The 27,950-nt window shown below is 34.9% G+C and overlaps 1 pseudogene; it reads left to right on the forward strand.

Annotated features, from left to right (window-relative positions):
* The first annotated feature begins 690 nt into the window (after window positions 1-690).
* LOC100725628 (olfactory receptor 51H1-like) lies at window positions 691-27,817 on the forward strand (annotated as a pseudogene).
* The last annotated feature ends 133 nt before the right edge of the window (window positions 27,818-27,950 follow it).

Consider the following 27,950-nt stretch of genomic DNA (forward strand, 5'->3'; position numbering starts at 1 on the left):
GTATATCAAACAAAATGTAGGCACAGGGCTTTTAAAAAGCTAAATGAGCCCACAGGTCTGCCATTGGGTGAGATTCTAGAGGAATCAGGGTTAGAATAGAAACTGTTATTCACAGAAAGTTCCCCTCAAATGGATAGACCTGTCATATAAAGCACCTCACATGTTTTAACATCTTTCAAACAGAGAACACTACTGCATGCAGCCTGGCAACAAATTTCCTTGGCACACAAAGGGGTGAGTAACTGTTCCTTCCCTGTTGGGCAGAAGAGCTTTTCTTTTCTTTTCTTTTCTTTTCTTTTCTTTTCTTTTCTTTTCTTTCTTTTCTTTTCTCTTTCTTTCTTTCTTTCTTTCTTTCTTTCTTTCTTTCTTTCTTTCTTTCTTTCTTCTTCTTCTTCTTCTTCTTCTTCTTCTTCTTCTTCTTCTTCTTCTTCTTCTTCTTCTTCTTCTTCTTCTTCTTCTTCTTCTTCTTTTTTTCTTTTCTCTGTTGAGCACCATAACTGCTAACAGGAACCTCTACTGACAGCAAAGTTACAGACCAGCCATGATATTTAGATTTGCACATGAACCAAACAGTCCCTCCTGCTCTATCACCAGCACAAGAGAAGTTCTTGAGCCACCCCATGGCAGCTGGGACAAGCACCTCTCTGCTCTATGATTAGTGACCACCGAAACCATCACTTTTGGACCAGGATGTCAGTACACTCTCCTATTGGCAGACTTGCAATAACCAGCAGTGGACAGACATATGACCATCAGAATGGGACAACGAGGACAAAGAGTGTGAGGAGTCAGAAATGGGGAATAGCACAGGCTGTACAAGGTCTGTGAGAGGGGGGCAGCTGTACACTGGACTGAGAGCAGTCTTGGGCTCTCTGTTTAAAGTTACCATAGCAAACAGGAGAGCAATGCAGATACAAACAGTGTAAGAAGTAGAGAGTGGGCCTACAAGAAGGTTGTTGTCAAAAGACGTTCCACTGCCTCTACATTCAGAATCCAAGACCAGCCCCATTTCTAATCCAGCACTAATCTTATTGTAAAACTGTTGGGCTACTGATTTGGACCCTATCACAGAACAGTCAACACCAAAGCAATTTTTGTTTCTTCCTGTGCATTGTTTCCCTTTTACTGTTTGGGTCTTTGTTGTTGTTGCTGCTGGTGGTGGTGTTGGTGGTAGAGTTCATTATTCTTTTCTCTCTTTTTAAGATTTATACATATATTATTCTTTGGTTCTATTTGTCCTTTTTCTTTTGCTCCCCAACTATCACTTTTTATCTTAAGTTATCTTCATGTAAGTGAACATTGTTCCTAACCTTTTTGATTTACTTCAATAATCTTTGGTTTTCTCCTTCATTTTTATCTCCAGTCCTCTTCTTGGTTTCCCAAAGCTTACATGATCACCCTCTATCCTTGCTTTGACTAATTTCTTATCACTCTCTGTCTCCCTATGTCTCTGTCTCTCTCTGTCTCTGTCATCTTTCTCTGTGTCTCTGTCTCTTTCTCTCTATGTCTCTGTCTCTGTCTCTGTCTCTCTCTGTCTCTCTGTCTCTCTCTCTCTCTCTCTCTCTCTCTCTCTCTCTCTCTCTCTCTCTCTCTGTCTGTCTGTCTCTCTCTTTCTGTTTTGTCCCTTGTACCACAAAATCAATCTACTAGTGGGAAACTTATTGCATGCAAGCTCCTGATTTATGTTGGGGTTTGTTGTGCAACTGTAGATCTTGTCTCTGTGGTTAAAGATAACAAATCAAGAGTTATCTCTGTCAGTTTGCAAACCTATCAAAAACGTAAAGCTCAGGTCCCAATTACACAGTTGAATTCTATAAGAAACTTATATAGGTTCTAATGCCATTGCTCCTTAAACACTTCCATGAAATAGAAAGGGAAGAAGTATTTTCCAACTTATTCCTGAAAGCAAGTGTTACTGTGATTCCAAAATTAGATTATAATCCAAATAAGAAGAGAAATACAGGCCAGTTGCTTAATGAACACAGGTGAAAATATCCTCATAAGATAGTGGTAAACAGAATGCAGCAAATGATCAAGAAGATTATAATCCATGACCAACTAAGATTCATCCTAGAGATGCAGGAATGGTTCAACACACGCAAATCAGTAAATATATTTCTCATATCAATAGAGCAAAAACATAATCAGATGACTGTCTCAATAAATGCAGAGAAAACATTTGAGAAAGTCCAAACAACATGCATAATAAAAACCCTGTAGAAAATTGGAATAGATGCTCTGTACCTCAATCTGATAAAAGCCATCTATGACACACCAACATCACACTAACTGGGTAAAAATTTAATGCTTTCACTCTAAAATCAGAAAAAAAAGTCAAGGCTATCATCACTATCATCACTATCATCACTCCTATTTAAAATGCTTCTGGAAACATCAGTCAGAGTAATTAGATACAATAAGAAATAATATTAGGAAAAGAAGAAGATAAATACTATTTGCAGATGATGTGATACTCTCCATAAAATAACCCAAAAGCAATACCAAAAGTCTTCTGTATTTAATAACTAGATTTAGTAGAGTAGCTGGATAAAACATCAACACTTAAAATTGTGTTTCATTTTGGTATACAGATAACAAACTCACTAAGACAAATATTAGGGAAATAACACTTCAAAATATTATTTAAAAATGAAATTTTTAGAAATCAATCTAACAGGCCTTTCCTGCCCGGGGACCACACTACCACCGCTGCCAGCCAGAAGGTGAGGGCCCAGCCAAGCAGAGAGGACTCTGGTCCCGGCCTTGCCTGCCACCACTCCTGCCCAGGGAGCACACTACCATGGCTTCAGGCCGCAAGGTGAGGGTCCAGCCTGCCTGCTGCCTCTCCCACCCAGGGAGCACACTACCACTGCTAAGGGCTGGAAAGAGAAGGTCCAGCCCAGCAGAGGGGACTCAGGTTCGCCCACTGCCTCCTCTGGCCAAGAAGCACACCACAGCTGCTGGCTGGAAGCAGGGAGCCAGGCCTAGCTGCTGAAACCTGCTCTGACCTCGCCTGCAACCTTCTTTTGATCTGGAGAGCACCAGTACTACCGCCACTTCCTGGAGGAAGGAGCAGTCCTGCTGAGGAGGATTGAGGCCTACTTAGGCCATAAGGGAACCTTCTATAAGCCTGGGGAGTTCTGCCATCCAAGGAGCTGGATTGTTACAAAACATCCAATCCCTGGGAGATTATGAGATCCTTGCTCTAGGGGGTTGGGGGTCCACTGGGCTCACAGCCACACTATACTGGGCTTAATAGGACTTGGGATTGCCTGGACCACACCAAGTGGCCTTCTATCCCTCAGGGGAGCTTTGCTACCAGAAGGGGAATCTGTGCAAACTGAGGAGGCTTTAGGTCTACCTGAGAGGAGCCTGGCAAGCCTCTTTTAATCCAGGGCTGCACTGCCCAAGGAGGGAGCTACTACCAGAGGAGTCCCAAGAGCCCAGGACATAAGAGTCAATTTATAACACTGCCAGGGGAAACTCTGGAACAACACTTGAAACACAGTAATACAGGAAAATGACAAAACAAAAGACCAAAATGCAATGTCAAACATCCAACCCATCCCAAGAAAGCCTAGGAGCCCTGTACAAGAAGAAAATACATGCCATATACCTGAAATACCTGAAACAATATTAACCAAAATAAAGAAGCAACTCCGCGAAGCTTTAAAGGAATTCAAACTAGAAATAATCTATCAGGTAAAAGAAGAAATAACAAAAGAAATGAAGGAGATGCTGAACATATCTAAAGAAGACAGCTAAAAAATTGGAGGAACTAAACAAAAAGAATCTCTGGATGAACAATATAAGAAACAAACAGAATATATAAAACAGATGCAAAGAGATATACAGGAAATCAAAACTTCATTGAAAGTTGTAAACACTGCCTGAATGAATGTGAAGATAGAATACAGACCTCAAAGACAAGAATGCAGCCAGTGAACAGGAAAAGAAAGATTTTTTTAAAACTAACAAGAAATCAAGAAATAACAATTCAACACCTGCAAGATGATGCAAAGAAAAACCACATAAGGTTGATAGGGATAAATAAAAAAGAAGGAGACAATACAAAGGATGTCAAGAGGATATTTATAGAAGTAAATGCTGAAAACTTCCCAAACATGAAATTGGAAACTGATATCATGATCAATGAGGCATATAGAACTCCAAATAGCCATAACCAAAATAAAACTACACTCAGACATATAATAATCACCATTCCAGAAATTGAACAAAAGAATAGAATATCAAAAGCTGTCAAAGAGAAAAGACAGATCACCTATAAAGGAAAACCTATCAGAATCACAGCAGACTTCTCAACACAAACAATAAAGGCAAGAAGAACATGCAGTGAAGTATTTCAGACCGTAAAGGAAAATGATTTCCAACCTAGACTGATGTACTCTGCAAAACTGTCCTTCAAAATCCATGGAGAAATAAGATACTTCCACGACAAAGAACAGCTGAAAAATTCATGATCACCAAGCCAATCTTGCAAAGAATACTGAAAGACAGTCTAGATACACTTAAGAAAAAACCACTTAACAAAGCAGACAATTAAATAGAACAGAAAAATAAAGATGCAACAGCAGAAATACAACATGCCACAAACAAACCAATATATAAGAGTTATAACCATTAATATAAATGGTGTTAACGCACTAATTAAAAGAAATAGACTGGCAGAATGGGTCACGAAACAAAATCCAAACATATGCTGTCTACAAGAAACCCATCTAACCCAAAAGGATATTCACAGACTGAAAGTCAAAGGGTGGAAAATAATACTTCATGCAACAGGACCCCCCCCCCAAAAAAAAAGCAGGGTAGCTATTCTGTTTGCAGACAATGTGAACTTCAACCAATAATGATCAGAAGAGATAAAGCAGGTCACTACATACTGGTTACGGGAAAACTTCAAGAGGAAGAGATAACTATCTTAAATATATATGCACCAAATTCCAAAGCACCCAGTTATATAAAACAAGTAATATCAGAAATGAAAAACCAAATTAGCAGTAATATAATTATAACAGGAGATTTTAACACACCATTGACACGAATGGACAGATCAACAAGACAGAAAATCAGCAAAAAGATAAAAGAAATGAATCACACCTGTGAACAAATGGAATTGATAGACATATACAGAGTATTCCACCCAACAACAACAGAATACACATTATTCTCAGCAGTACATGGGTCATTCTCTAAAATAGACCATATATTAACTCACAGAACATGTTTAAAGAAATGCAAAATAGTTTAAATCATCCCCTGCATGTTATCAGATCATAGCGCTATGAAATTAGTAATTAATGATAAAAGATACTGCATAAATCCCACAAACACATGGAAACAGAATAACACACTCTTGAGTAATCAGTGGGTAACAGAGGAAATTAAAGAAGAAATTAAAAAATATCTACAAAAAAAGGAAAACACAAAATACAACTTACCAGAATCTGTGGGATAAAATGAAAGTCATCCTCAGAGGGAAATTTATTGCACTGAGTTCCCACATCAGGAAAACAGAACAAATACAAATAAATAACTTGATGCCACACCTCAAACATCTAGAAAAAGAAGAGCAAGTCAAGCCCAAAGCCAAAAGAAGAGAGGAAATAATAAAAACCAGAGCACAAATCAATGCAATAGACACTAAGAAAACAATGCAAAGAATCAATGAGTCAAAGAGTTGGTTCTTTGAAAGAATAAATAAAATTGATAATCCCCTAGCCAACCTTACTTAAAAAAGGGAAGAAAAAGCTCAAATTCACGCAATAAGGAATGAAAAAGGTAAAATCACTACAGACCCAATGGAAATACAGATCATCAACACCTATATCAAAAACCTCTACTCTCAAAGGTTTGATAACACAGAAGAAATAGACAGATTTCTAGAAGCATAGGAAGTACCAAAGCTAGGTCAAGGAGATGTAAAATTGCTGAGTAACCCAATTTCAATTAATGAAACAAAAAAATGTAATTAAGTCAGTACCTACAAAGAAGAGCCCAGCCCCAGATGGATTAACTGCGGAATTCTACAAGAAATACAAAGAGGACCTAATGCTGACAATACTCAAACTCTTCAGTGAAATTGAAAGAGAAGCAATCCTTCCCAAGTCATTCCTTGAAGCAAATATTACTCTAGTACACAAACCTGAGAAAGACCCAATTGAAAAAGCGAACTACAGACCAATCTCCCTAAGGAACACAGATGCAAAGATCCTCAATAAAATATTGGCAAATAGGATGCAGCAAGTCATCAAGAAGATTAAACACCATGACCAAGTGGGACACATCCCAGGTATGCAGGGATGGTTCAATATACATAAATCAATAAATGTAATCCACCATATCAATAGAGTCAAAAGTAAGAATTACATGATCATTTCTATAGACGCAGAAAAAGCTTTTGATAAGGTACAGCATTCATTTTTGATAAGAACCTTGCAGAAAATTGGAATAGATGGTCCTTATCTCAACATAATAAAGGCCATCTATGACAAACCAACAGCCAGTATCATACTAAATGGCCAAAAATTGAAGGCCTTTACTTTAAAATCAGGCACAAGACAAGGATGTCACCTGTCACCCCTCCTATTTAATATAGCACTGGAAATACTAGCCAGAGCAATTAGACATGAAAGAGAAATAAAAGGTGTAAGTATAGGAAAATAAGAAGTTAAATTATCACTATTTGCAGGTGATATGATACTCTACATAGAGTATCCCCCAAAACTCCATTGAAAGACTCTTAGATATAATAAATAAATTCAGCAATGTGGCTGGATACAAAATCAATACTAAAAAATCAATAGCATTCTTATACACTAAAAACAAAACCACACAGAGAGAAATAAGAGAAGCCACACCCTTCACACTAGCAACCAAGAAAATGAAATATTTAGGAATTACTCTCACAAGAGAAATGAAAGACCTATACATGGAAAATTATAATACACTGAAAAATAAAAATGAAGATGATCTCAGAAAATGGAAAGACATCCCTTGCAGATGGATAGGAAGAACAAATATTGTGAAAATGGCCATTCTCCCAAAACTGTTATACAGATTCAATACAATCTCAATAAAAATACCATCAACATACCTCATAGGTCTTCGAGAAATCAATCCTAAAATTCATCTGGATTGAGAAGAGACCTAGAATAGCAAGGACAGTTCTAAGCAGCAAAGGCAAGACAGGAGGCACCACAATCCCTGACTTGAAGTTATACTACAAAGCAACTGTAGTAAAATCAACATGGTACTGGAATCAAAACAGAGCCAAAGACCAATGGAATAGATTAGAAGATACAACCACAAGTACAAACACCCTCAACCACCTTATCTTTGATAAAGGGGCCAAACATGTTCACTTGAAGAATGACAGTCTCTTTAATAAATGGTGTTGGAAAAACCGGCTCTCCATATGGCGAAAACTAAAACTCGACCCATGCCTGTCACATATAGTAAATGGATCAAAGATCTAAATATTAAAACAGAAACACTAAATCTACTGGAAGACAAATTGGGAAAAATCCTTGAAGACATAGGGATAGGTAAAGAATTCATGAACAAGACTCAAACCGCACGGGAAATACTTCCCAGAGTCAATACCTGGGATCACATCTTATTAAAAAGTTTCTGCACATTGAAAGAAATCTCTAACATAGTGAAAAGAAAACCCACAAACTGGTAAAAAATCCTAGTGAACTGCACCTCAAACAAAGGACTTCTGTCTAAAACATACAAAGAATTAAAAAAAAAATCAGACACCCAAAATTCAAAGGCCCCATCCAAAAATGGGCATCTGCTATGAATAAACAATTTTCAGATGAAGAAATACAAAGGCAAATAAATATATGAAAAAATTTTCAGCATCACTAGTCATTAGAGAAATGCAAATTAAAACCACACTGAGATTTCATCTCACTCCTGAAAGAATGGCCAAGATCAAGAAAACCACCAACAACAAATGCTGGAGATGCTGTGGGGAAAAAGGAACTCTCCTGCACTGTTGGTAGGAGGGTAGACTCGTGCAACCATTATGGCGGTCAGTCTGGAGACTTCTCAGAAAGCTGGGACTGGAAGCGCCATTTGACCCAGTTATTCCAATGCTAGGCATATTCCCAGAAGAACTGAAAGCATCAGACCACAGTGATATATGTGCACCCATGTTTATAGCAGCACAATTTGTAATAGCCAGCTCTTGAAAACAACCTAAGTGTCCATCAACTGAGGGATGGATAAAAAGGTTGTGGCATTTTTATACAATGGAGTACTACTCAGCTATAAAGAATGATCACATTGAGACATTTATAAATAAATAGCTGCAGCTCGAGACCATACTCATAAGTGAAATAAATGAAACTCACATATATAAATACAGAATACTTTCCCTAGTGTAAGAAACGGTAAGAATACATGAAAGTACATGGTAATCATGATTCCCAGTCACACTGGTTTGAAGCCATATAATGTTTTCACTCATTAATTGGAATGGGTTTAATCTGGGCTGTTTTACTTTATTGTCTGTGATACTACAAATAACTATTTTGAAAAAAAATTAAGAGTGTAATAGCTAGCGCTGATTTAATGTCATCCTGTTTTGAAGCCCCATCGAGTTGTTGTTTATTTGTTCCCATTGGTTCTAACATGTTGTATCTTATTATATCTTAATGTATGCAATAGTATAAGCAAATTTTTTTATATAGAAAGAGATAATATAGAAATTGATATTAGATTTCTGCTAGCTGGATCTAAATACCCTGCAATAATTTCATTCTCTTGAACAGTTTCACACTGTCTTGATAAGTTTGATGCTGTAGTTTACGAAGTTAGACTCAAATATTTCAAGGAAAGAGTTACTATCGTAACTATTATTAATGTCAGGCTCTCTGGGGGTGAAACACAATGATGCTTAAAATTTTCGGTTCTGACCAGTGTTGTTCTATTGATATTTTCTTTTTTTTTTTAATCTCAATTTCCCCCCCTTTTCTTTCCTTTTTTAAAATTAATTTATTTCTTAGTATCTTTTAACTAAGGGAGAACTAAATTAAAAATAATGTGATAGATTATAGTAACTTTGTTGTTTCCCTATTAACTTGATATGAACCCCTGTACTGTTCTCCACATCTTGTTCTGACTGATTTTATTATATTCTGTTTTGCTTAATAGTATCCAGTTTGAGGGTATAGGCAACCATTTGGAAGGCAACCAGATATTCTATGATGCCCATTATTATTTGACTATTATCTTCTTTGGAATCCTGTAAGCTCTCCAATGTGGTTTTATTGGTCTTATGTACAGTTTTGTTCAATTCTTTTATACTAGCTGATATAGGCTACTCTTTTTAGGATAACAAGAGGCATAATGGTAACCATTGTTGATAACCTAGTAATCCTTTTATTATTATTATTATTATTATTATTATTATTATTATTATTATTATATACTATGTCCATCCTCCTGATCTAACTGACTCTATTTTGCTTTGTCACATTGGGTTTTTCTTTGGTCCTTCTTTTTTTCTTTTGTTTTATTTTTTGTTTTTTGGCTTTTTAAATTTTTTTTTCTTTTCCTCTTCAAAGAAAAAATTATAAAAACTTTGGGAGTAAAGGAACCTAAAATGTGTGATTGTTAGCGTAAAAAAGAGGAAGGAAAGTGATCTAAATGATATAACTGCAAGTATATTTAAATGTGTAGGATAGAGAACCATATTGCTGAGTTTTTCTTGGATCATTGAACAGAACTGAGTGCAATCTCACTGTATTAATGCCCACTTTATATGCTTTAATTTTGTAATCTGGACAGCTGTTTCTAAGATGACAATATGTGATCTATTAACTGGTGAATTCTTATTGTATATTTTTTCTCTTGAAATTCTGTATTACTTCTAGCCTTTTACTGTTTTGCTTCGTTTAGTTTTGTTTTTCTCTTTAAATAAAAAAAGAAATCAACCTAACAAAGGAAATAAAATTAACAGCAAATAAAATTAACAAAGAAAAATAAAGGACTAAAATGGAGGTTGAAGAGGATATCAGAGAATGGAAAGATATCACTTGTTTTTGGATAAGAAAAAACAATTTAATGAACATGGCCCTATTCCTCAAGTTGCTTTGTAGACTGAATGTAACTCCAATCAAAATACAACTAGTGTACCTCACAGAACTAGAGAAAACATTCTTCAAACTAATTTGGATGCACAAGAGTCCTAGAATAACAAAAAAAAACTCTAGTCAACAAAGGCAAGGCAGGGGGGTATCAAAAACCTAATTTAAAAAGGATATACAAATCTGCTGAGATAAAAACAGCATATTCCTGTCAAAAACCCCAAAACAAACCATCAAACAAACAAACAAACAAAATAGACCCATGAATCAATGCAACAGACTACAAGATACAGAAACATCTTCAAACACACTCTGCTGCTTGGTCTTTGACTAAGGGGCCAAACATATTCTCTGGACAAAGGATGACCTCTTGAATAAATGGTGCTGGAAAAAAACTGACTTTCTGCAGCCTGAAGACTGAAATTAGGCCCATATCTATCACCTTACATTGAACTAAAATCAAAGTTGATCAGTAATTTAAACAACAAAGCAGAAACACTAGGTCTTCTAGAAGACAGAATAGGTACATCTCTTGAACAAATAGGCAAAGACTTTTGGGAAAAAAATCATACAGAACTATCACAAAGAATCAACAACTAGGATTTCATCTTATTGAAAACAATTTGCATAGCAGAAGGGATCAGCAGCAGAGTAAAGATACAACTCATAGAGTGGGAAGAAAGTTATGCCAAACGTTATTCAGGCAAAGGACTAATAATCTAAAACATATAAAGAACGTTAAAAAATCAGACCATTCAAATCCAAAGACCCAATCCAAAAATAGGCATCTGTGATAAACAGATATTTCTCAAAAGAAGAAGTAAAAATGGCAAATAAATACATGAAAAAAATTTCCAACATCACTGATCATTTGAGAAGTCCAAATTAAAGGAATACTCAGATTCCACGTCAGTCCAGGAAGAATAGCTACTATCAAGAAAACAATTAATAACAAATGTTGGCAGGGCTGTGGGGAAAAAGAAAACTTTCTCCATTGTTGGTGGGAATGCAGGCTGTGTTAGAAACTGAAAATTTAAGTAAGAACATAAATATACAATAGCTAGTGTGAAAGAGGAAGAAACTTAAAAAGGAGAAGGGAAAAGGAAGCTTTAAACCATTCAAAAGTAAGAGGAAGAAGGAAAGGAGGGAAAGGTAAGAAAAAAGGAGATATGAAGGATAAAATGCTAACCAAGCTTTGTGAATGGGTGGGGGAAGGGCTTGAAAAGAGGGATGGGAATGGGAAAAAGGTAAAAGAGAGGAATCAAGCCATATCATGTACGGGTTTACATTCTCTGCGATGAACATGCTAATTGCACTAATTGCACCTAATTGACTTAAAAAAAAACATAGGCAACCATAAAAATATAATAGATCCAGGACTTTAACTAAAAGTACATAACCATAACATAGACAATGGATGGATTTAGTGAATATAATAAAGGGCGTTTTAAGTCAAGCAAATAATTTAGAGGAAATGGAGAAATTGTTTAAAGGATAGGAAAAAAAGATTGCTTTATTCTTGGAACATTTATATTTTGTTCAATTTCTGTAATTAATTAATTTATTTTTAATACTGGCAATAGAACTTTGCACTTGCCAGTCAGGCCCTGTTTGCAGTACTTAATTTCTAATTAAGAGAAATAAGCCTAAAGGAATCTTCAAGACATCTTCATTTGGGATTTATTCTGTGTAATTAAGAAAGAAATAATACTACTATCATCTGAGATATGATCAAAATACAAAGGAAACATTTAAAATTCTTGAAAGTTATTATAGTACAGACATTTCATACATATGATGGGGTTTACCTGGAAACTTTCCCGTAATACAGTTTTCCTTAATTAGTATAGTCTGTTGCTTAGAAGGATCCTTGATTGCCTCCCAGAGTGCTGCTCATGTTTCCTGGATTTTCCATTCTAACCCCTCCCTCTTTTGAATACTAGACGAATATAGGGCATTCCCTGTCTAACCCATAGAGTCTCAAACTCTGCAGAGGGTTTTCATCTTCCTGGAGGCCTAAAAATCATACCACTTGTCTCAGTCATTTAAGCCTTCACCATACGCTCATTTGGGAGACTGGGGATCTTAGCAAGGTCCCTGATCTGTATCTGTATCATCTATCTATATCTATATCTATATCTATATCTATATCTATATCTATATCTATATCTATATCTATACCTGTCTATGTCTAATGTCTATGTCTATATCTATATCTATGTCTAGAGAGAAAGAGATAGAAATAAGAGATAAACAGAGTTTTTCAACAAATGCTGTATCTTCTTATGTAGAACCCCAGAGGAGGTTATGTGTCACAAAAAACTATATTTCTGGCCTTTACAGAAGGAATTGAAAATACATGTACAGTAGTCTCTATGATCAAGGGTAACCAAGCATCAGTTTGCCATACTAATAAATGTATGGAAGTTTGTAGTTGTGGAGGCCAAAATTTACTTGAATTACACTTATGATATCTCAAAAAATGATATTCAAATACCTACACAAGCTATTCTTTTCATGAAATGTGCATATGTTTCTTGGTTCTCTATCTATATGTACATGTATATATATATATATATATATATATATATATATATATATATGTATATTTATTTGTATGCATATGTATGCATATTTCACATTATATTCATATCTTTACAAACTGCTAAAGTCATATGGCTTATAATAAATATTAATTACACAACTAGCATGCTGTATGTAATTTATTGGTTATTGACAATCCTGAGGTTAATCTCTTAAATATTGATTGATGGTACAAGCAACAAAGTACTAATAGTGTTCTTATTATGCCATAACAGTGCCACATGGAGAATTTGATGGTATAATTAAGTATATGTAATATGTCTCTGAGCTTAGTCTATATTTAATATTTCACTGACGCTCTTGAATCCCTACATATGTTTTGAAATTATGATGTTATCTGGACTTTCACCGAAGCTGGGACTTCTTAAAAACTGGAATTTATTATCAAAGCTGTTTGTCACCTAATTTTTCCAGGATGAGATTTCTAATGTGCTGATTCTTCACAGAGTACACAATGAGATTCATTAAAGGGGGAGCTAGAAGAAAGGTTCAATGATTACAACTCTGATGACAGGACGGATACTTTTGACAAAGCAGAGAAGAGCAGCCAAGGTATCAGTAGGCACACAGAAGATGAGTACAATAGACACAGATGAGAGATGTAAATACTAGGACCTTGAGGTGACCATTGTGTGAGATGATTCCAGAACAGTTTTCAGGATCAGCGTATAAGATGCTGAAATACACACCAAGTATAATGTAGACAACAGAGACATGAAAAATCCATTGATGATATTCACCTTGTTGTCAGAGCAAGCCAGCTTCATGACATCCTTGTACAGGAACCAAGAATGGTATAAAACTTTCTTACAGAATTTTAGCCTCTTCAGAATAAAGGGAAATGGAAAAACAAGTACACAGTACAGCAAACACATTGCCAGGCTTAAAGTCTGTTGCTGGTAAGGACAGATGTATATCTCAAAGCATTGTGGATCCCCCCACCAATGGTCAATAGACACAGTGAAATGTATTGATAACTCTGTTATTGAGGACCCATGAATGAAAAACTCCGGGCAAAGCAATCATATGAGGAAATTTCTATGGCATTGAACAAGAGTATTTCCAACATGGTTAAAAGCAAAGAAATGGACAGTACAAGGTTAGAAAATGCCAGTAAGGAAAGGAAGTGATAAGCAAGTTTATGAAGCGAACTCTTCATTTTTGTGAGAAGGAAGATAGCACAGTTCCCCTGGATGGTGACAAAGTACGTGAGACACATGGGGATGGAGACCTAAATGTGTCCGTGCTCTGTTCCAGGGATCCCAATCAGTAAGAAGGTAGAGATTTCCATGTCCGAGGGATCACAGACTGACATTGCAGGATTAGGAGGCAATCAGGACATTGGTCTCTGAAGAGGCTTTCTGTAACAGTGTAAGCAATTACGTTCTAGTCGCTGTAGTGGTATAAATCTTCGTATTGTGGCTATTCTCCAATGATTATTCTTGTGGGTGAAACAAATATTTTTAAAAGTGTACATAGAAGCAGTATCAGGGCCCACACAGGTAAATCATAAAGATTAATGAAAATATATCTATGTTCATAAGTAATCCTCAACAGACAGATGTACATATTTTAATCACTTCTCTCCAATTCAGTCTGCTTCCCAGTTTCTATTTTGGAGGGTAGTGACATCATAAATTTGGTATGGATAAATATAGGATCAAATGAGGATACACACCTACCATAATTTCATTTCTAGGTACTGAAGAATATTAACTTTCAGGAATTGTATTTTTTTTAATTATCTGGATCAAACTGGATAGCCACATTCCAAAAAAGACATTAGGCACTACTTTAAACAAAACTGAGCTCAAAATATATCATAGACCGAAGTGTAACAGTGAAAATATTAATGCACACAAGAGAAATGTAAGTCATCTGGCATTGTGTTAGGTAAAGGATATTTAGATGTGATACCAAATGTAAAAGTATGTAAATTGAACTTAATAAAAAGTATTGAATTTGATTTGTAAGATACTATCAAAAAAGTGAAATGACAACCTCCAGATTAACAGAAATTATCTGTAAATGTATGAGATCAATAATGTATAAACAATGGTTACTACTTTATAGAGGACATGAGACTATCCTCATTGTCATTTGTTCATTAGGGAAATGCGTGTCAAATCAAAATAGTATTTCACTTCACATACCTAGAAAGGTTCAAATTAAAAAGACAAATGATAGCAATCATTGGAAGATATGTAGCGAAATCTGAGCACCTTACATTGCTGTGGCACAGTAAATTGTTAATCAAGGTGGTAAAACAAATTGGTAGTTTCTCAGTATTTTAATATACCAGATGATTCAGATTTCACTCTTATATATGTTCTCAAGAGTTAGGAAAATACATACTCCCCTCAAAACCTTATACATACTAATTTCCCAGCAACTGAAAGTGGACAGCTTGCTCTCTAGAAATAAAATGTAATTTGGTAAAAAGTGGGTAAAGTATATATGCATGCATGTTATATTCATGCATGTTATAACATGAAGGAAAACTGAACACATGCTAAATGAATGACATCCATTGCAAAATATGATAAGATATATTGCTTTATTCCATTTATGTGATTTGTTAGCATATTTCATCCAGAAAAAATAATAATAGCTATTAGAAAATAGAGGAGGGGTGAAGAGAGAATGAACACTAAAGGATATAGGATTTGTTTTGCAAGTTGATGAAGTATAAAAATATTTGATAGTTGCACTGAACTATGAATATACTAAAAAGATAGAAATTCATACAAATTAAAGAACAAGTTGTTTGTATACTAATATTATCACAAAATTCTTGTAAGTTAAGATAAATCTGCTTCCAAAATACTTACATGTGTGCTTAGCTTATGTATCAAACTTACTTAGAGAAGTTTTTGATAGCTTTTGTATAAGAAAACTTATCTGGAGACTTTCTTGCATCTTGATAAGACAGCTGAGCAGACATTAGGATTAAAGCCACGTCACTGTAGTAACCCAATAGTAAATGCCTGCAGGAGTGCCAACCTGGAGTCTTACTAACAACAGGAACTTAGCAGTGTGATGAGGACATGAGTGAGAAATGGAGATCAGTCACCTGCGGGAGAGACTGCATCAACAGAGCAGCACTGAGAGATTCTGTGGGGGCCTGGGGGAAGTACTCGAAGAGGTTTACCTTGACTGTTTTGATGTCCTGGCACATTTGGCTCTCAACAGTAACTTTCAATAAACATACACTAGCTTTACTAACTTGAAATGAAAGGAATGTAAATTGGTATGAAATAAATATCTACTCAAAATTGACTGCTTTCCTCTGTCACTAAATGTGTTTCTCACATATCACCTCATCACCTGGTCTGCACTGACAAGGGAATCATCATTCTCATAGAATCAGTGTTAATTTACATATGGCGAAAGATGCAGAACAAAAGAAAATTAAGATATATTTACTAAGGTACTCATTAAATGATATAGTTTAAAACATAAAAACAGTGCCCACATATTTAATTTCTGCTGAGAGAAAAGTAATTTTATTCAATAGCAAACTGTGTCTTTCCTAAAGATGAGTTTGATCATTTTATCTATTTTAGAAAATATCCGAAAGATGCTTCACTGTCAAACACCTTGACTCGCATGCAAAGCCAATACATGATTTTATGAGCTATCACTTAGATTTCCTTGTGATGAGAGAATAAATTTCTTGTAATTCCATCTTACCATTCAGTTTTCAGGTATTTCCTAATCACCTTATAATTCTTCCTAAACACACTAAGTATCTTCATGTGACCACACAATTGATTAAGGAGATGATCTGTTGTGTGAAAGATTTAACTTTATGGTTATTTATTTCTACAAAAGAGTATGAGGTATTTTCCTTTAATGCAGAGAAATCCAAAACAGAGTTGACGTTTTCAATAATAAAGACACTCGAACAACACTTAAAGCTACTGCCTTTTGTGTGCTATATTTTAGATGTTTTATTTGCTTTTACTGTGTCTACCGTGGAAAGCATAGTTAATCCTCATATGTTTTGCCAACTTTAACTAAATAATAATAGCAGCAAGTCAAGATGTAGTGCTTTCCACAATACTGCCACTGCTTGTCATTTTGCTTTGAGATTTGAGATTCATAAGACCTTGCACAGATAAAATCATCATACACACAGAAACACACACAGTGAAAGTCATACATTTAATTTGATGGCCCCTGCTTTGAAATTAAGATACTAAATGGGATTTTCACAAATCAATTGATACATCAAATTAACAAAGCCTTTTCATAGGGCCTAAAGGAAAGCCTCAATGAAATTCTTTTAGTTAATTAAGTTTATCAGTACATATTAGGTGTACACAATGATCACATTCATCAAAGGAAATTTTTACTTGTACGTGATGGACTGTAATTCGTTTTCTCCATCCCGCTACCCTTTCTTCAATACCATTTCCCTTCATTTTTACAAAAAAGCTCTGTTTAAGTTTTTGCCTCGGCGCTATCTTACAAAGCCTAATCATGATACAGGGCCACATAGACTTTCTAGCACTTGGGAAACTACAAAACCAAAGGGGCCTAGATCTACTCATGACCAAAAACTAGAGGGCTATGTATATTTGGGAGAGAAAAAACGCCAGTGCTTTTAAAGGAACCAACAAGGACTGACCCAAGATTTGTCCCCATGCTCCTTGCAGATAAGACAGCAATAGTAATAAACATGGGATATTCGGCTTCAAAGTACACAGTGGCACCCCTGGAACCTGCCCATCTCATCACAAGACTAATAGCTCTTCAAATATTTTATAGTGAAAGCACTGGTGTTAAAACTTGCTTGGTCATAGTGTGTTCGTATGACTTCATTTTTCCTCTGTCTGTATACTCTCTATGACAACCTTGCTGCAGCCATTTTGAGTAACATGTGTCATATACTACTCTCAATTCCTTAGGCAGAATGTCTTCCTTTCTGCCTTCCAACTAACAACTTATTTCTTCATGGAATTTTTTCCATTACTAAGAGAATATTTTGTGAATCATAACAACTCAGTGTGTCAAATATTTCTCCCGAAATATTTTGATTCTAAATAAGAAGAAAAGTGCACGTGCCTGAGCAGGCAAGCGGCCTTCCTGTTATTCCTCAGCACTTCTGTGATGTCTGGTCGCATGCTGCTGATATACACACTGTAAACACTGCACTCAGGATGTCCTCCCCTCAGCAAATGCATTGAAAAGGTGAATGGAGCAGAATAAATTTGTAACCACTAAGGTAAGGACAATATTAATAGCTAAAATCTGTGCTTCCAAAAACTGACTAAAGTGGGTTATATTCACATGATTCTTTGTGCTACATTTATTGTATTTCATTTAGTCCTTTAAGAGCAAAACCATTTTGATTGCTTAACCAATGAAGTAATTCAGTCATAAAAGTTACATTTCTTGACAAATTTGCATAGTTAACAAGTAGATAAGTCACCAAACCCAACAGTCTCATTTAGAGCATTAGCAAAAATAACACTTACAGCATTAGCAAAAAATTCATGGGCTGAAGGTCACTAAATCTCTGCCACACTTCTGCTATCTGCATGATAAAAAGAAGAAAATTCAAACAAGTACGTAAGGGCAAGTCCTACATGTATCACTACAGTACGCTCTACCGGCTGAAAAATATATTATGCTAGTGGTATAAGTAAAATAATGTTCATTGTGTCTGGTTGCATTCTCATAGCAGAGGCAAGAAGACACTATTTGAAACTGTTTCCTGTAAATGTATAACTGCCACATTTGCTAATATAGTCAATGATATTTTGTGAACGCGAGGGCAACGGTGTTCAAAAAGAGAGAATGAAAATGGGAAAAAGATAAAAGAGGAATCAAGCTATATCATGTACAGTTGTAAATTCTCTACAATTTTCACAGTCATTATGGATATTTCATTGCACCAATAAACTTAGATAAAAAGACAGACAAGTACAAAAATAGTAATAAAAAAACCAAGGACATTAACTAAAAATATGCAACGCATAATATAGACAATAGTTCACTCTAATAAATATAGTAAAGGACAGTTTAAGTCAAATAAGAAATTTAGATGAAATGAAGAAATTCTTTAAAATAAAGGAAAAAAGATTGCTGTCTCATCAGTCATGAATTTCAGTTCAAATTCTCCTTCTGGCCAATTTTATCTATATCCATCCTTCTTTCTATGTATCAATTGCAAAAATTCTGTTTTAAATGTAGTGTGTCACCAGGCACACTGGCACACTTCTGTTATCCCAGCACTCAGGAGGCTGAGGCAGGTGGATTGTTGCAAATTCGACACCAGCCTGGGCTACAAAGCTAGCCCAATGCCAGCCTGAACTGCAAAGCAATACCTTGTCTCAAGAAGACAAAATAATAAAAATAAATAAATTAACATACAGTGCACTAAAACTTTCCTCTAAGTACATTTCTGAGATTTTGTCTAGTAAAAATTCACTGATAGGGTAATATGTTTATATTGTATGTCTTACGCATACCCTATTGAGGACAGATGGAACATGACTTGAATTTAAGTGGAGATACACTTCATGTTTAATTTCTAATACTCAAGCAGATGTTCAAATGCTTGCTCATAGATAGGAACAGCCAACAATGTGAAATTGGCCAAAGTCCTCAAGCTTTTATTCAGATTTAATACAATCCTGATCAAAATATCCTTAGCATAACTCATAGATCTATAAAAAAATTACTAAAATTCCTCTGGAAAGAGAAGACACCTGGAATAGCAAAATCAATCCTGAGCAACAAAGGCAAGGCAGGAATAATCACAATCCCTGACCTGAAGTTACAGAGTTACTATAAGAAAATCAGCAAGGTAATGGTAATGGAAAACAAACTGACCTGAATGTCAATGCAACAAAATAGAAGACACAGTCACAATTACAAACACACTCAGCCACCTTATCTTTGATAAAGGGGCCAAGCATGTTCAGTGGAAGAAAGCTCTTTTGATAAGTGATGTTGGAAAAACTGGCTTTTCACATGCCGAAGACCAACAGTAGACCCATAAATATCACCGTGCACTAAACTAAAGTCAGAAGGATAAAAGATCTAAATATTAAGACAGAAACACTAAATGCACTGCAAGGCAAAGTAGGGTAGAAATCTTGACATCATAGATGTAGGCAGAGAGTTTATAAACCAAAACTGAACTGCATGAAAAGTATTTTAAGAATCAATAAATGAATTTTCATCCTACTAAAATTGTTTTGCACACTCAAAGAAACCACCAAAAGCATGAAAAGAAAACTCAAAATTAGAAAAAAGATATTTGCCAACTGTCACTCTGACAGAGGACTTCTATCTAGAACAGATAAAGAGCTAAAAAATTGGGCACCCCAAATTAAAACACCCAATCCAAAAATGGTCATCTAATTTGAGTACATATGAATGGTAAATAAATAAATGAATAAATATGAATGGTAAATAAGCATATGAAAATGTTCAGCATCATTGGTCATTTGATAAATGCAAATTAAAACAACACTGAGATTACATTTCACTCTAGAAAAAATGACTAGTATGAAGAAATCAACATACAACAAACACTGGTGGGTGGTGGGGAAAAGGGAACACTTCCATTGTTAATGGGAGTGCAAACTGGTAAAACCACTGTGGAAATCAGTGTGGAAATTCCTCAGAAAACTCGGATTAGAGGTTCCTTTTGACCCAGCTATTCCACTTCTGGGTACATTCTCAGAAGAACTGGAAACATCATATCACAGAGAAATATGTGCACCCATGTTTGAAGCTGCACATTTTGCGATAGTCAGATATTGGGAACAACTCAAATGCCAGTCAACTGGGGAATGTATAAAAAGATGTGTGATGTTTTTATACAATGGAGTACTACTCAGCTATACAGAAGGCCAAACTAAAGCCTGTTATAGGTAAATGGATGTAACCTAGAGACCTTAAGTGAAATAACTCATGTATAAGCACTGTATTGTCTCTGGTTTAAGAAACTGAAAGTAAATAATATCCAAAAGTTACAAAAGGTATAATGAAATGGAAAGACACTGCTCAAAGAGAAATTATATTATTTGATCAATTTTGCATGACTATACCTGGTAACCTGAGTAACTATTTTGAAAGTTGACAATGTGCAATATAACAAACATTGTTAAATCCTGTCATCTTGTCTTGAAATCTTTTATCACTATTGTTTATTTCAGTGGGGTGTTGATAATGATGATGATCATGTCCTTGTCATTCCGTTTGGTTGTTATTGTTTTTCTTTGTTTGATTGCTTTTTGAATTTGCATTTTCTCTTAAGAAAAAGAAAAAAGAAAATCCAAAGAAGTACTTGCAAGTATCCTTTGTAAGTGTCCCTACGGCATCCTCTACTGGCCAAAATAAATATCGTGCTACATGTATAAGTAAAAAATGTCCCTAGTGTCTGGTTGCACTCTCACAGTGGAGGAAATAAAGACCCCATTTGAAGCTCAAGCAGTGTATATCTAACTGTCTCATTTGCTAATATAGTGGATGATACTGTTTTGTGAAATTTTTGAAAGTTCGATGGTCTTATTTTTTATCTTTGGTTATAGAAACTATGAAGAATTTATTTTTATAGATGATCAATTCAACTGTCTGGTATAACTATACCATTCACTCAGAACCTTCCACTGCATAAAACATCATTTCTGCATGTTATTGCTACCCTTATGTACAATGTTACACATCTTTCTGGGGGTTCCTGTAGGCAGTGATTTTTCTATCCTTGTGTTAATAGAACACTGTCTTTAATTACTGGGGTTTTATGTGAAGCTTTGTTATGAGGTAGTTATAGCCAAACGATTTAAGAGCTTATTCTACTGTAAGTAGTTGTGAGCATTTTTGTATTTGCATTTCTACATTAAAAATTATAAGAATCATTTAATTTCTATAAAAGCTTAATTTATGGGATAATTTGGGGTAAATAATCATATTAAGATAAGTATTCCATTCATGTGGTAGATCTCTTGACTGCATTGCATGATTTCAATCATCTAATCTCAATTATCTTTGAAATTTTAAGGGTAGAAATCCTGCAAATATTTCCAAGTTTCTTTTTCTACATTGTTTGTGTTTATATAAATTTATGCTTTAAATTTAAGCTTGTATTTACCATTACTTTTTAGAAAGAAGGATATGTGAGTAGTGTGAAGAGTTCATTTACTGGTTCACAAGACTTGTCATTAGATTATTTTGTACTTACTAGTAGTTTACAAACATTTTTTTGATTGATAAGAAACTTTATTTCTTTCCTCCCAGTCTTTCCATATTTCTTTTTCAAATACATCAAGCAGGTATTTAGTGAATTTCTTTTTATTTGCCTTTAGGAAAACTGATTACAATTCTATAGCTAAATAGTTATTATAGTTTTTTTTTTTAATAAAGGAGTTTATTTTCTGTCTACAATTAGTGCATTATCAATTCTGAACTTTGTCAAATGTTTTTCATATAAATGTAGATTGTGATTATAAATTCTAGTTATAATAAATTATTATGATTGTTACTTTATGGTAATTTAATAATTTTTATGTGTGATCTTTGCTTGTAAAATGAATTTGATGTCCAAATTAAGCTCAAAAGAAAAAGAGAATGCATGATTGTGTGTGTGTCTATGCATCAGTAGGTTCACCTGGTTAATATTAGTTTTTGGTTTTGATTTTGTAACCCGTATGGGGGGCTCCTAGTAGTCTTATTTTTGATACTCTCATCTCAGTTTGATGTACACGCTGTGATTTATTCACAAAGATCTCTAAGAAATGATCCTTCTCTTTGTATTCTGTAGGAATACATATGTAGGTTTTCTGTCATTCTTTAGTTAAATGTTTTGGGTGATTCACTAGGATTAGTATATTTAGATAAGGATTCCTTCTCACCATAATTTTTAGATGAGATTATCAAGAAAGAAAGAAATTCCTGATGATTTATAGCACACTAGTTTGAGATAAATGCTACTGCTTTTCTCTGTCATAAATATTGACTTGTCTTATTCTCTTCCGTGTTTAAATTCCACCATAAGTTAGAATGTTTGAATGCAACTTTCATGATAATTATTCTCTGTTCCATTTTTCTGGTTTTTAAAAAAATCTTTTTCATTGATATTTCACTTTAGCTTTTAGCAAAAGATTACGATGCTAAGTGCTTGATCTTGGCAGAGCAAAGTGCCTTAGAAAAGAATTTATAGTTTCTAAGCTCTGTTACTCTAAATCTTGTGCTTCTGTGATGTACAAGTTTATCAAAAAATGAGAATCTATACAGACAAAATGCTAGGACATGCCCAGTTTTAAGATGCAAAATTTGAATATGGCACCAATGGCACTGTCACATATCCGCTGTACGGAAAGAAAATCTTTTAGTTGAGAATTACAGTTTAAAATCAAGGATTTTAAATGTTAATGAATGGTGTTTGAAAAATAAAGTATATGGAAAACAAAGCATTGAATTCTATGGCTTACTCAAATAATATGATGGGTTTTTAAATTAAAAAAAATATTAGAGTAAAAGATACATCCACCATTGAAGAGAAGAGATACAAAATGATGGACATCAGAGTAATGTACAATTTGGATTAAAATATTTTGAATATTTACGTCATGACACAATATAAAAAGAAGAAAAAAGCATGGGTGCTGAGAAAAAAGTAACATAAATTAGATAAATTAGTTGCAAATTGGGAACAGTTGTAGACCAAAAGGATAAAAAGAACACTATATTCTAACCAAAGCAGTACTGATTTGCGAAGCACAGTCCCTCCTGCCATGTTTATCACCTGTGTAGCTTGTGAATGAACATATAAGATATGCCTTACAAATATGCTTTGGAAGAATTCACTCTTTGCTACATAGTAAAGATATGTCGCTGAATCTTATCCTATGTGAGTGCCCTAGTCAAGAGGGACAGGCACCTAAAAGTATTTAAAGGACAGACTTGCAGTAATGATACAGCACAAAACTGGGCAGACTCGAGGATGCTAAAAAGCAAAAGATTTCCTATTTTGGCCCTGGAGTCACTAAAGAAGAGATAGACACCTTTCTTATGGCATCTGTGCTTTCTTGAGGAATCATTTACCTTAGGATATTCTATGCATTTTATTCTTCACTTGTGCCCATGTTCAGGCTTTCTGTGCCTACAAGAAATTTCTAAGCTGTAAAGATGGAAAATCCTGCCCACCTCTATCTCCATGCAAGTCTATATGCACACAAGATTTCAGTTTCATCTGAAAGACAGCCCTTAGGTGGGAAGAGTGGATAAGATATGAGTGCATTAGATGTTAATGAATCCAGAAAGTGAAGGGGAAGATTGAGAGGAGGGATTGACGCCTACTTAATGGGGAATCACTGCTTTTGGATAAATGAGAGTACAGACTGCCTTTTACCTTGAGGAGGAGACTGACCATTATCCTTTAAAAAAAAAGCTGCAAAGAGCTTTCCACACCCAACTACAGCCACATATTGTATCTAGAGTGAGGCATTATGCTCTAAAATCCTTGCAATTTCAAAACATATGATGTTAAACTAATAGAATTGATGACACTGTTGATAATTTGAATATCTTATCTATATTACCTCCTCATCTATCATGCACACCTGACAACGCTATGAACAAACACACAAAATTAGCCATGATAAGTCCTCAAAAAAGTATCAAGAGGTTATATTTTCACTAGTGATTACATGTGCACTGCATTTCACACCTGACTTTGTCACTGCTATTCATGGCCAACAAGATTATGATCATGGCTAATTCATCATTTCAATTACCATTTTGGTTCCTAAGTTTCAGAAACTGTGCAGATACTATGAAATACTTTAGCAAAAACCTTTCAAGTGATATACAAAGTGATAAAATACCTATTATTTTAATGCTCAAGGAAGTTTAGTAATCTCTCAAATGTGATTGGTGTGTAAAATAATGATTGTCATTGAAGTTTCCGACACAGTGAAATAGCCACTGAAAGCAGTGTCTATATCCAAGAGAGAAGTCTGGACTGTGAATACTCTTAAAAACTGCCTAACAGAAGGATATGTCCTGCCTTGGAAGGAAGCAGAATATTGGAGGTTTTGAAAGCAAAGGAAAAAAATAATTTTGTCTGAGTGTCAAGGAGATGACAGATACCATAGATGTTATGTTATGATATACACATCTAGATAATGAAGAAAATGTATAAACAACAGTGTTATGTAATTGCTATGATTAATATAAGACAGAGATAACTGCATATGTAAATAGCACATGTAAATCACTTATATTTTCTCTTTCCTATATCTAATTGCTCCTTACAAAGTAAGAGAATATTATTAGGGATAAAATTCCAATATATCTGTATGATATAAAATTACTTATTATTCAGAGAAAACTATAAGGCTTCAATAGTATTGGTGGAGAATAGCCAGGGCAATGGTCATCTGAATTTGGGGAAAGCTCTGATGCAGAAGAGACTGAAATTTTCACTGCTGCTGGCTGCCCTTGGTATCTAAAATTGAATGTTGATCATATTGGTAATTGATGGAGATTTCTTGGGCTACTACTTTAATGTCTATGATTATCTACCCTAAGTTGTGTTTGTCTTATATTTTCTCTAGAACAATCTATGAATTTTTTCCCTCTTCTTGCTCTGTTATTTTTCATTACACATTTCCTAAGAATAGGCATAATTTCTCCTTTTATACCAGTGCATTTGAAAATATAACACTATCTGTAGAACACATATCCCTCCAATTCAACATAACCTGATTGGATTTGTATTGTACACTACATTTCTAAATTTCTACATATGCCTTTTTTTCTTCTTGTTTATAATGTCAAAAATTTTTACAAAGTAAGTAAATTTAATCTAAATTTTTCCTTCTTGAACTTAGCATATAATGATCCATGGTATGATGGTATTTTTTTCTCTGCATATAACCTTTATTCCTATTTAGCCATCATAATATTTACTGTCAGAATTTGCTGAAAAGCATATTTTTAAATGATCATAACTCCTAAAACGTTTCCTTGTTTGGTCACTGCCAATCCACAGCCCAAACTACTCTTGCTTGACAATAATATATTGTAGACCTGGTCATGATGATTTTTAAACTGCGGTTAGTGTACTAGACCCTGTAAGAATAAGTGCAAGTTCTTTATATTTACACACAGTTTCCTTCAAAACTTCTCATTCATTATTCCATATAAATAAGACGAATAAGTGTAGCAGTATTCATTACTTTTAGCTTTCTTCAATTACATGTGCTCGCATTTGAAATACAATAGTCCCGACTCCCCACAATTTTGCTTTCTACTCTTCATTATTTGCTATTAACCTTGGCATAAAACTATTACATGGAAAAATCTAGATATAATTAATTCATAATTAAAAAAACTTTATTAGATGTTATTGACTGTTATTGTGCCTAACTTATGAATTAAAATTAATCATTTTTATATGTGTGTAGGAAATACTGGTATATAAAAGTTTTGGTACTTCTATTGTTTCAGGCATCCTCTAGGGTTTTTGGAATATGTCTCATAGCATAATGGGGATCGGCTGCGCTCTCTAATACATTGCTTCATTTACATGGGCATCAGTTAGTACAAGATGAATATCATACTCTTTTGGTTCTATCTATCCCATTGTCCATTGAAAATTGAATGTAAAAATAGTCGCTCCCCTCCCTAGATGAACTTAGTTCATATCTACTTTGTAGCCAGTGTTTTCATATCAATTTTAAAGCAATATTTAATTTTAACTCTCATTGAGATAGTTTGTGTTTGAACACATTTTTATGAATTTTTCTAGTCTTTGCTCAACCAGCTATTCATTGTGATATAGATGATAAAATAAATAAAATTTTAAATGATAAATACAGAGTAATTAAATTATGGCAATTAAACTTGATTTAAACACTAAATATAGACAACTGCATGAAAGCCTATTTTATATATATTCCTACTTTTAACACAACCAGCTATTCTTCATTGTGTGCATGAAAAAAGAATAAATTTCTTAAATTGTAAATGTGGATAATAAATAAACTGTAGTTAAACTTTATTAGCATAGGAATGATTAAAATAATATACACAAATATATGAATGCTTTGTTGTTAGAATACCGGCTTTTACCCTAATTTTCCATATTTATGTCTCTCCAATTAGACTGACAGAGGCTCCATCAGCCCAAAATCTGTCTTCAGTGGTTCTGCCCTGTATCCTCCTTTCCTTCTCACAGGCTTCTCCAGCCTTGAAAGCCTGTATGGCTTGATTGCCTTCCCCATCTTCATGGTTTACACCACCTCCATTGTGGGGAATATCACCATCTTCTTCATTGTCAGGACAGAGTCCTCGCTTCACCAACCAATGTACTACTTTTTCTCAATTCTGGCACTCACTGACCTGGGCCTATCCACCACTACCTTGCCCACTATGTTCAGCGTCTTTTGGTTCCATGCTCAGGAACTTCCTTTTGATGCTTGTCTGGTCCAGATGTACTTCACGTTTTCTCAATAATTGAGTCTGCTGTTCTGTTAGCCATGGCCTTTGACTGCTTTGTAGCAATCCAAGATCCTCTGCATTATGCGACCATTTTAACCAATGATGTGATCATTGGGATTGGGTTGGCAATAGTTGGAAGAGCCTTAGTCCTGGTGTTTCCAGCTTCCTTCCTGCTGAAGAGACTCCAATATCATGCAGTCAATGTTCTTTTCTACCCCTTCTGCCTGTATTAGGTCCTCATAAAGACAACCATGTGTAGCCATCGTGTGAGCTGTATCTATGGCCTCATGGTGGTCATCTGCTCCATTGGACTTGATTCAGTGCTTCTCCTTCTGTCCTATCTCCTCATCCTGGGCAAAGTGTTGAGTATAGCCTGCAAAGCAGAGAGAGTGAGACCACTCAGTACTTGCATTTCCCACCTCTGTGTAGTGCTCACCTTCTACACACCCATGATTGGGCTCTCTATGATCTGCTGCTAAAGGCAGATTGTGTCTCCAGTTGTCCACATGCTAAGGGCCAATGTATACTAGTGGGTGCCACCTCTCATGAACCCTATTATCTATAGTATAAAGACCAAGCAAATTTGTGACAGAATCCTGAAGAAATTCAAGAAACATATAGTTTAAATGAAAGAGACTCTAAACTACAGCTTTCTTCCCATCTCCTCTATATGTATGAGAATATTGATCAGTGTTGTCTTGAAAATGTAACTGATTCCAAAAATAATTTTCCTTGAAGCACTTTACCTAAATCTGAACA

This window comes from Cavia porcellus, unplaced genomic scaffold (assembly GCF_034190915.1).
Source record: "Cavia porcellus strain 051 isolate PalLab524CR breed Dunkin Hartley unplaced genomic scaffold, mCavPor4.1 scaffold_9, whole genome shotgun sequence".
Taxonomy (NCBI): Eukaryota; Metazoa; Chordata; class Mammalia; order Rodentia; family Caviidae; genus Cavia; species Cavia porcellus.